The sequence below is a fragment of the Pinus tabuliformis genome, chromosome 4_2, assembly GCF_031772625.1.
Source record: "Pinus tabuliformis cultivar Carrire ecotype Pingquan chromosome 4_2, CPIR1, whole genome shotgun sequence".
Lineage (NCBI taxonomy): Eukaryota > Viridiplantae > Streptophyta > Pinopsida > Pinales > Pinaceae > Pinus > Pinus tabuliformis.
The window spans coordinates 590,169,256-590,180,466 of NC_142304.1; positions in this window are offsets into that span (position 1 = coordinate 590,169,256).

The window sequence follows — 11,211 nt, forward strand, 5'->3', positions numbered from 1 at the left end:
AGGCAGCAACCTGCAGAGAGCTACAACTCTCTCTCGTTTTCCAGTTTCCCTGGAAGCGAGCTCCAACCCCCTTAGTTCTTGTACTAGATTGAGATACTAGTACGCAGGCTCCTACCTACAGAAGGCAGCAACCTTCTCTTTGATTTCAGGGACCTCGTTTCATTAATTTTCAGACTGGATCCATAAGTAGCATCAATCAAACATCAAGAATGTCTACATAACCCAAACTCCTTTTCACCAATCAAAAGCTGAAACAAATGAGCACTTCTCTGACCACTGAACCCAGAACACAGTAACTGTAATCAAACACACAATCTGAACCCAGAACACTGCAGTAATAAAACAAAAGCAGCTAGAACATAAATCAAGATATATACACTACTTCACTTTTCATCAACCTGCGAGTATACGCTTCTGTACCACAACCAACCTGCATATACGCGCCTTTCATTCACATAAAAAGCATATATACACACCTTCAATTCACTGAACCTGCGTATAGATATATAAAGGACAATTTATTCTTTTAAGCATTCAGACATTAGTTAGCACAGATTTATAGATCAAGAGTGCGCCACATATAACAGATCAAAATCATACAGAGATACCAATGTTCAAGCCTTGAGATTTAGATCTATCAATAGTCCTTATCCTTCTTGCGCTCAGGTTCCTCCTTCATTCAGATCTAGATCTGCACCATAACCCAATCACCTGTATTCCAGATCTATCACAATATCAGATATTCAAATAATTCACATGATTCCTTGCCACATGATCTCCTTCCTCTTTTATAGTTTTAGGCCTTCCTCAATACCACGGTCCAAAACCATAATAAACCAATACCATCAACTCAATACGAGGGATCAACACAACTGTCGAGATACCATGGTCCAAAAACATAGGTTCAAATTCCAAGGACTAACTGCCATGGACCAAAGGTAAGATTTCCAACATATACGCGCTTTTCTTTGCATGAAAGGGCGTGTATACGCATACGCACTTTTATAAAGTCCAACCTGCGTGTATACACGACTTGATCTTAATGAACCTGCGTATATGAATTTTCTCTTCATTCTTGTAGTCTGAACTAAGATCTGTCATCAGAGAGAGTTGCCATCAAGGACAACACCAGTACCATAGTGTCACGCCTGAGCCATAATGCCAACAATCTCCCCCTTTGGACTTGATGGCAACCCCAAGATCCTCAAAGTCAAGATCCTCAAAGTCATTCTCCCCCTTTGCCATCAAGGGCAAAGGGGTGTGCTCCCCTTGAGTTCATGTTGATCTCTGCTTTGCTGTGCTGAACATGCTCCCCCTGACTGTAGGCAAGATCTACAAAAAGATGTTCTTCAAGAAGAACCATGACTTTAAACATCATAAAGGACCTTCCTATCACCAAAAGACTCAATAAATACAACCATCACCCAACCAAGTGGGGATCATCCATCCAACCAAGTGGAGATACAACAAAAATTCACATATGACAATCAATTGCATCAATCATCCCAGGCATAGTGGGGAAACCAAAATAGGCCGTTACATGACCTTGATAAAAAATATACATGACATAGAGACGAAATAAGAAGACTAAGCAAAACACCAATGACAATTATCATCTGACAATCACTGTCGATATCAGCAATCAAGTTCTCCTTCTGATCCCTTTCTGCAGCTGATCCACCTAAACCAAAACAGCTTGAGTACTAGAACCAAGAACTTCTAAGGTAATGCCAACAATGCATTATTAGAAGATTAATTGCTCCCCCTGAACCTGTGCCTGATGATCTCTGACAGACCCATATCAGATGCTCTTCAACTAGAATCTTCCCTTGCTGATTTTCTTCAGAACTCCATATACACGACTGCACCTGCACAAATCAGCGTATGTATGCGAATTACCCTCATCCAACTCGCATACACCAACTTTTCTTTGGAACAGACAAGCTTCAATAGCAGGATGAAGCATCAATGACTCCCAGCTTCTGTCTGAGATATTCAAAAGTTTCTCTAGGCAGTGGTTTGGTGAGAATATCAGCAACTTGTTCCTTAGAAGGAACATACTCCAATTTGACCTTTTGTTCCAACACTTGTTCCCAGAGAAAGTGATACTTGATCGGTATGTGCTTGGTCTTTGAATGCATGACTGGGTTCTTTGAAATGCTTATTACACTTGTATTATCACATAATATAGAGATAGGTGGAGTACAAGTGATTTGAAAATCCTGCAAGGTTTGCATCATCCAAAGGAGTTGTGTGCAACAAGATGCAGCAGCCACATATTCCGCTTCTGCTGTAGATAAAGAAATCGAACTCTGTTTCTTGCTAAACCAAGATACTAATCTGGAACCCATAAAGAATGCACCACCACTTGTGCTGTTCTTGTCATCCACACTTCTGTCCTAATCTGCATCTGTGTAAGCATGAAGTGTGAGATTTGAATCTCTAGGATACCATAAGCCATAGTTTTGAGTTCCTTGAAGGTACCTGAAGATTCTCTTCACTGCCTGAAGATGAGTTTATTTTGGATTTTCCTAAAACCTTCCAACTATTCCCACTGCATGCATAATATTTGGTCGGGTACCTGTCAAATAAAGCAAACTCCCAATCATGGATCTATAGGTTGGTTGATGCACTGCTGCTGATTCATCATTTGCACTAAGGCTGCATCCTGTAACCATGGGGGTACATACAGGTTTTGAATCTTCCATGCCATACTTCTTCAAGATCTGCTTGAGGTACTTGGTTTGAGACAAGAAAATACCACCTTCATTTTGTTGGATTTGCAATCCAAGAAAATATGTCAATTCTCCAAATAATGACATTTCGAATTCTTTCTGCATCACCAATGCAAAGCTTTGACTCATAGCTTCTTCATTGCTCCCAAAGATAATATCATCTACATACAAAACAAGTATTAGCAATTTTTTATTTTCAATTTTTATATATAGATTGCTATCTGCTGATCCTTTTGAAAATCCTTGTTGATGAAGGTATTTGTCCAACTGATAGTACCAAGCCCTTGGAGCTTGTTTAAGCCCATAGAGAGCTTTTTTAAGTCTTCATACAAGATTTGGATCATTTCCAAGGATGAAGCCATCTGGTTGCTCAATGTACACTTCTTCTTCTAAGTCCCCATTCAAAAAGGCTGACTTCACATTCATTTGAAATACTTTGAAATTTTGAAAGCTAGAGAGGGCAAGGAACATTCTGATGGCCTCAAGTCTAGCAACAGGAGAAAAAGTTTCTTCAAAGTCTATTCCTTCCTGTTGAGCATACCCTTTGCAAACAAGCCTGGCCTTGTTTCTAATAACTTTCCCATTTTCATTCAACTTGTTCTTGAAGATCCATTTTGTTCCTATGACATTCTTGTCTTTTGGTCTAGGAACCAACTCCCAAGTGTTGTTCTTTTCGATCTGCTCAAGCTATTCATCCATTACCTTAACCCAACACTCATCTTTGCATGCTTCTTTTACATTTTTTGGTTCAGTGGAAGAGAGCAATGCCAAATAGCTTGAAGCTTCTGCTATTGTTCTTCTTGTTTGTATACCTGCCTCTTTTTGCCCCAAAATTTGAGATTATGGATGATTCTTCTGAACATATATGGATGGAGTCTTCTCTTCTATCCTTATCTATTCCTCTGGTGCCTCTTGGGGTTCTTCTTCATCATCTTCTTGATTTGGAGAGTAGTCTTCATCCTCATCGATGTTTTCATGATATACTTGCCTGGGGATGTATCCTTTTTCATCAACCACTACATCAATACTGTCAACAATTCTTCCAAGTCTTTTATTGTAACACTTATATTCTTTGTTGTAGGGAGAATAAACAAGAAGAATGCCTTCATCTGCTCTAGGTTCAAGTTTTCCAAGCTGCTCATCAGTATTCTTAATATAGCATTTGCTCCCAAAAATTTTGAAATGCTTTACCGAAGGAGTCTCACGATACCAGAGCTCATGAGGAGTTTGAGTGTTGTTCACTCGAACATTTGTATTGTTGAGAATAACAACCGTAGCATATGCAGCTTCACCCTAGAAAGTTGCGGGAGTTCCGGATTCATCAAGCATAGCACGAGCCATTTGTTGGACTGTTCTGTTCATTCTTTCTACCACTCCATTTTGCTGAGGAGTTCTAGCTGTGGAGAATTCCCTTCTTATCCCATGTTCTTCAAAAAAATCAAAAAATTCATTTGAGGTAAACTCCCCACCTCTGTCAGACCTGAGGCACTTAATTTTGTAACCTGATTCATTTTCAACCAAGGCTTTGAAGGATTTGAATTTTTCGAATGCTTCATCCTTGTGCTTCATAAGTCCTAACCAAACAAACCTGGAGAAATTGTCAATGAATAATATCAAGTATTCTTCTCCTCGAGGTGTCCTTTTCCTAAAGGGACCACATACATCTTTATGGACTAGCTCAAGAGGCATGCTAGCTGATCCTTCCTTCTCTGGAAAGTTAGTTCTGGTTTGTTTTCCAAACTGACATGATTTGCATATGGTGTTGTCTGGAATTTTGATATCTGGAAGACCACGAACTGCCTGATATTTGCATGCCTTCCTTATTTGTGAAAAGCTTAGATGCCCCAGCCTTCGGTGTCATAACCAATGTTCATCATCCTTGCTCAAGTAGCATTGTTGTTGTCCTTCTTCAAATATGTATAGATTATTTGGAGTTCTTCTACCTTTGATCACCATTTTCCCTGTATCAAGATCACGAACACTACACCCATTTGATCGAAATATTACTTCAGTTCCTTGGTCGCACATCTGACTGACACTTAGAAGATTATGCTTCAAGCCATCAACATACAAAACATTTCCAGCTTTGACCTTTTCTTTCAACTGAGCAGTGCCTTTTACTTTTATAGCTGCAGGAGTATCATTTCCAAAAGAAACTTTCTTTTCCTTTTCTAAAGCAGAATATGATTGAAGTTTTTCTTTATCACCTGTCATATGCTTCGAACATCCACTGTCAATGTACCATAGATTTTCCTGTCCCTCTGCATAAAAGGCTATCCCACATCTTTCTGTTTGTGGTTCCTTTATTCTCCATGTTCTTGTGCTTGAGGCTTGTTCCTTTGTCTGTTGAAACTTGCTCCTTCATTCAGAATCTTCATCACCAAAGTTATTGCAAATAGAACATTCAATTTCATTTTCAAGAGCCGAAAAGTTGTTATAGGTCCTTTTTGTGATCCCAGTCATACTTCTTCGTTTTTGAGCTTCTCTAGTCATGATTGTTTTATATGCAGCACATTGAGCTGCTTTGTGACCAAAGTTATGGCAAGAGAAACATTGTCCATTGAAGAAACTTCTGCGGTTATCAAATCTACCAGCCGAATGATTGTAATTTCTATTGTCATTCATTCTTGAAGAAAATTGAGAGGATTTTACCTGTGGCTGGCTGTAGCTTTTGTTTAAGACTGATTTCCCCTGATTTACTTGATAGCCTTTGTTTGTTCTTGATGTAACGCGTCCCTGCTTTACCTGGTGATCTCCATTGTGCTTTTGCTCATTCCTTCTTGTTGCATCAAGGTAACTCTTTGAGGTGGAAGCTTGAGATGTTTCTACATTATACCCCAAACCTGTCTTGTTTAGCGGAGAACGTTGTACATTGATGATCTCATCCAGAGTTTCAGATCCTTTGACAAACTTAAGATTAATAGCCTTTGTTTTCTCAATTTCGTTTCTAAGGCCGACAATTTCACATTCTAATTTTTCAAGAAATTTTTCTTTTTCATCAATTTGAAATTGTAGAGTATCAATGATCACATTCTTTTCTTCCATACATGTCTTGAGTCTAGAAATCTCTTCATAAAAGCTATCCACATCTATAGCATCCATGTAATCATCATCTTCAAAGGCCATTAAAAGTTTATAGTCATTACCTCGTTCATCTTGATCACTATTTGATAGACCATCACTGTCTTCATGAGTGTAGTAGCTTTTCTTATTTGCATTATGTTTCTTGCTCCTTCTAATAGGTTCCCTTCCCTTGTCGATCTTATCCTTGTGAGGACATTTGGCAGCATAGTGACCTACTCTTCCACAAGCAAAGCATTTGAAGGGCAACTTACCTCTGAACCATCCAGCACCCCGTTGAAGATTTCTGACAAAATTTGATTCTTCTTCTTCTTCTGACCCATGTCTTGATTCATAGTACTCTTCTTTGCCTGAAGCCTTGAAGGCAGCTTCTCTCCTGTCAGATGGACCTCCTTTCCTCATTTCATAAGCAGTTAGAATTCCGTGTAGCTGAGACATAGTAAGAGTTCGTAGATTTTCCTTTTCTTCTATTGCAGACGCTTTAGATTCAAACTTGGGGGACAATGATCTTAGGACTTTTTCAACCACAATAGCCTCTTTTATTTCTTCACCCAATTTTTTCATGCAATTAACAATCTCGTCTACCCGAAGGAAATAGTTAGCCACACTTTCATCATTATACATTATGAGATTCTCATACTGAATCCTGAGGGTTTGAAGTTTAGCACGCTTTACCTGTTCATCTCCTTCGTATCTCAAGACAATCTTGTCCCATATTTCTTTTGCAGATTTATATTGCATAACCTTCACGAATTCTATTTGAGATAAGCATCCCAACAGAGTATTGACTGCTTTAGCATTTGCTTCATATTTCTTCTTCTCGGACGGATCTGTAGGAGTAGTTGAAGGAAAAGTGTAGCCTGTATCTATGATATCCAAAACTTCTGTACCAAGAGATTGAAGATAGGCAGTAACTCTTACCTTCCAATAATTGGAGTTTGTCCCATCAAAAATTGGTGGCCTGATTGATGCTTCCCTCTCATAGTTTCTCATGATGAATGATCTTCCTTCAAGCGATCAAGCTTCTCTGAAGGACCTGCTCTGATACCAATTATTGGAAATAATACTGAGAGGGGGGGTGAATCAGTATTATCAAGCCAAATAATTCCTTTTTAAATTCCAGATGATATACGCTACTTCAGTTAATAAAACTCGCGTATATACGCAACTCTAGATAAAGAAACCCGCATATATAAATCAAACTTATAATTTGAATTATCTTTCAGCTGTCAGTTATTAATCTGTGATTCAGATGCACATAAACAGTACCAGAAACAGTGAAACAGAGCAGAAGACAGTCACACACAAGAACACAAGATATAAGGAGGAAACCCAAAGTGGGTGAAAACCCCCTACTGCAATTCGTCTCTATCTTCTTTTTAATTAGAAACTTCTCTTTACAATGTCTTGTACTGGAGCAGACTTTACCAGTACGCAGGCTGCAACCTGCAGAGAGCTACAACTCTCTCTCGTTTTCCAGCTTCCCTGGAAGGGAGCTCCAACCCCCTTAGTTATTTTACTAGCTTGAGATACTAGTACGCAGGCTCCTACCTGCAGAAGGAAGCAACCTTCTCTTTGCTTTCAGGGACCTCGTTTCATTAATTTTCAAACTGGATCCATAAGTAGCATCAATCAAACATCACTCCTTTTCACCAATCAAAAGCTGAAACAAATGAGCACTTCTCTGACCACTGAACCCAGAACACAGTAACTGTAATCAAACACACATTCTGAACCCAGAACACTGCAACAATAAAACAGAAGCAGCTAGAACATAAATCAAGATATATACGCTACTTCACTTTTCATCAACCTGTGAGTATACACTTCTGTACCACAACCAACCTGCGTATACACGCCTTTCATTCACATAAAAAGCATATATACGCACCTTCAATTCACTGAACCTGTGTACAGATCTATAAAGGATAATTTATTCTTTTAAGCATTCAGACATTAGTTAGCCCAGATTTATAGATCAAGAGTGCGCCACATATAACAGATCAAAATCATACAGAGATACCAATGTTCAAGCCTTGAGATTTAGATCTATCAATAGTCCTTATCCTTCTTGCGCTCAAGTTCCTCCTTCATTCAGATCTAGATCTGCACCATAACCCAATCACCCGTATTCTAGATCTATCACAATATCAGATATTCAAATAATTCACATGATTCCTTTCCACATGATCTCCTTCCTCTTTTATAGTTTTAGGCCTTCCTCAATACCACGGTCCAATACCATCAACTCAATACGAGGGATCAACATGTCTGTCGAGATACCATGGTCCAAAACCATAGGTTCAAATTCCAAGGACTAACTGCCATGGACCAAAGGTAAGATTTCCAACATATACGCGCTTTTATTTGCATGAAAGTGTGTGAATACACATACACACTTTTATAAAGTCCAACCTGCGTGTATACGCGATTTGATCTTAATGAACCTGCGTATATGAATTTTCTCTTCATTCTTGTAGTCTGAACTGAGATCTGTCATCAGAGAGAGTTGCCATCAAGGACAGCACCTGTACCATAGTGTCACACCTGAGCCATAATGCCAACATCCCAAGCAAAAGTTGTGTTCCAATTACACTAAGATGGATGTGCATACCCTTGAAATTGTGAATTAGTTTCTTACATCATAGTCAGTTGACTAGGATGCCATAGCCTTCTTGGAGCTACTTAACAAATTTTCTTTGGCATTTGAATTGCTCCACTTCATTCTTGGTAAACTTCCTTCGACCTTGGTAGTGATGGGCAATATTTACTAGCATGTGATTCTGTATAGATAACACAAATTTCAACATCTTATTTTTTTCTCATTTTGCATTATTAACACATTTATTTTTTGACTTAGTTTTTAACTAATTTATATTTTAAATTTATCAAGAAAATTTTCAAGGCCAACTTGAATTACCAATCTCAATGTTGATTTACTTACTCTTACCCTTCCACTTGATTTTCGCTTTCATATCTGTTGGGCACAACCCAACTTTGCCTAATTTTTTGTGAAGACAGAGCATTTTGTGGAGTGGTGTGCAAAGTAAAGAATGAAATGGATTGCAAAGCAGACCTCATCGTGGAGAGGTAGAGCATCAAGTGGACCACGTAGTACATAGACCCCATGGCATATGGGCTTCGTGGCAGGTCGTAACCCCTTGATTTTGTAAAAGAATGTAATGTTGTAAAGGATCAATGGTTTTCAAATCATAGTAGCTTGTATTATGGGAGTTCCATGGTATGTGGACCATGTTAGTTTGATGATATATCCCTCGATGTAATAATATATATAGGGATCAATAGTAAGAAGAAGAATCATCTTTATGGTCTAGATCTATGTTTATGGTTGAATTATTGTGATCTGCAATTTGTGGTGAAGGAAAACCTTTGCAGCGGAGTGTCAAGAGGTCTGAGTCTGTAGCTAACTGTGCAGACGACCTGGATTTTAGTGCACAGGTCAAGAACTATGTTTTGTACAAGATTCATTATTATAAGCAACATTTCTTGTAGACGTAGTCCCACATTGGGATGAACCACAATACAAATTGTGTTTTCATGTGTATTTTATTATTATATGTTGTAGCATAGCAATTTTATTATAGTTGCATTTTATTACAATGTAGTAATGATTATTGGTTTATATGATATTTGTATATGATTAAATGAATGTGGTGAAGTAATCTATGTATGTTGAAGATAAAAGAACATAAAATTCCACATCACATGATCCATTAAGGCTGCAGAAGCGTAGTTCTGTATCCTCCCATAATCATTTTGGGTGAGACTACGATATGCTTGCAGGTAGTTCTAGAAAGGGCCAGTGATTAAGGGTTTTTTTGGTGCACAGTATAGATTGAACCTGGGTCAACCCAATCATAACCAAAATGGTTATCTTGGTGAGACCGAGATATGTTTATGTGGCATCCATCGAAGAAGGAAATTCAAGATTGGTTGAAGGAGCAATAAATTGCAGATCAAGAGAAGCTTAGTTACAGAAATATATTTTCACATATCAATACAATTTTTTTCTTCATTTCCTATTGAACTGTATGAGTGGATATCAAATTTGATTAAAAGAAAGACTTGTTTTAAAATTAGAGAACCTATTAGTGCCTAAATCTACCTTAGGCTGAAGGAAGGCAGGTCTAGGGGAACATTAAACCACGCTTAACCTGGTAGCTAGCCCTACCAGGTTGGGATAGGGCTCTCTCCTTGTCAATCTCAAATAGGATATTGGTAATTAGGGCTTGAGATGACTGAAATGAATGCTAATTTTAGGCCAGGTATAGCAAATTAGGGTTTCTAGTTTCATTTTTAGGTTTTGGGTTGAAACAGCAAGAGGAAGGATGATTTGGATTATGGCATCAGTGTCCGTTTTTGCCAGCAAACCTAGGGAAAATTAAGTGACATGTTCAACCAAGTGAAGATTGTAAATGTGAGAAGTATAGGGGAGAAATCGCGTTGCTCTGCAGGCATCAAATAAAGGATGAATCTGCAACAACAACTTTAGATGAAAGAGAATCACGAGGTTGCTCAATAGAGCATCTAGCCAAGGATGAATCCTGCTAAGACAACCATTATAACTAACGACAAAATCATTATGAAAAGAGCATCATTATGGATGAATTCTTAACATATCACTTAGATAATTTTGTAACAAGGAAAAAAAAACACAATGTTTAAATGAATTACATGACAAACATACTAAACATTAGCATCGTGATGAATCCCAGATCCAAAGGGCAAAAGGCTGCTTTATTAAAATGACATTCAGGAAAAAAATTTACACAAGTCCAAGACAACCTCTCTGCTATGAAAATCGAACCTCTACACTATGAAATTCATAAAATTTATACCTTTAGCTCATCCTTGTATTAAGTAAATTGAGCTCAACCATCTTGTTCAAAATAGAATCAGTTACATTAAACTTGGACCGAATTTCTGAAAACAGGTATTGAAGATGAAATCGTATCTCCTAAACCATAGCACTTGTTACAAAACTGAAAGAGGATTTTGTAGACAAGGTCATGATGGGGAAAAAACTCTCTCAAATTATGGAAATTCATTTCCAGTTTCTTGGAATCTGTGGCACAAAATCATCTCTAAAACAGAAAATCATTAAAAACTTAAATCTATCAAAATGAGCTGTAAAGATCTAGTCAAATATTCAAATTCATGACACCTGTGAATAAATGCAAAGAGTTTTTTGTTATATGGCATGTTTTTAACAAAAAACTCCTTGGGGTTTTCAAAATTATTTCCATCTGTTGTAAAATGGTACCGCACTAAAATGACTAAAATGGTAAAAAATATGAAAAATTTGCTTTGTTTTAATGTAGGCTCCAAATATCACTGCATATCTCCTACATAGTAGCACCTGTGCATAAAATGA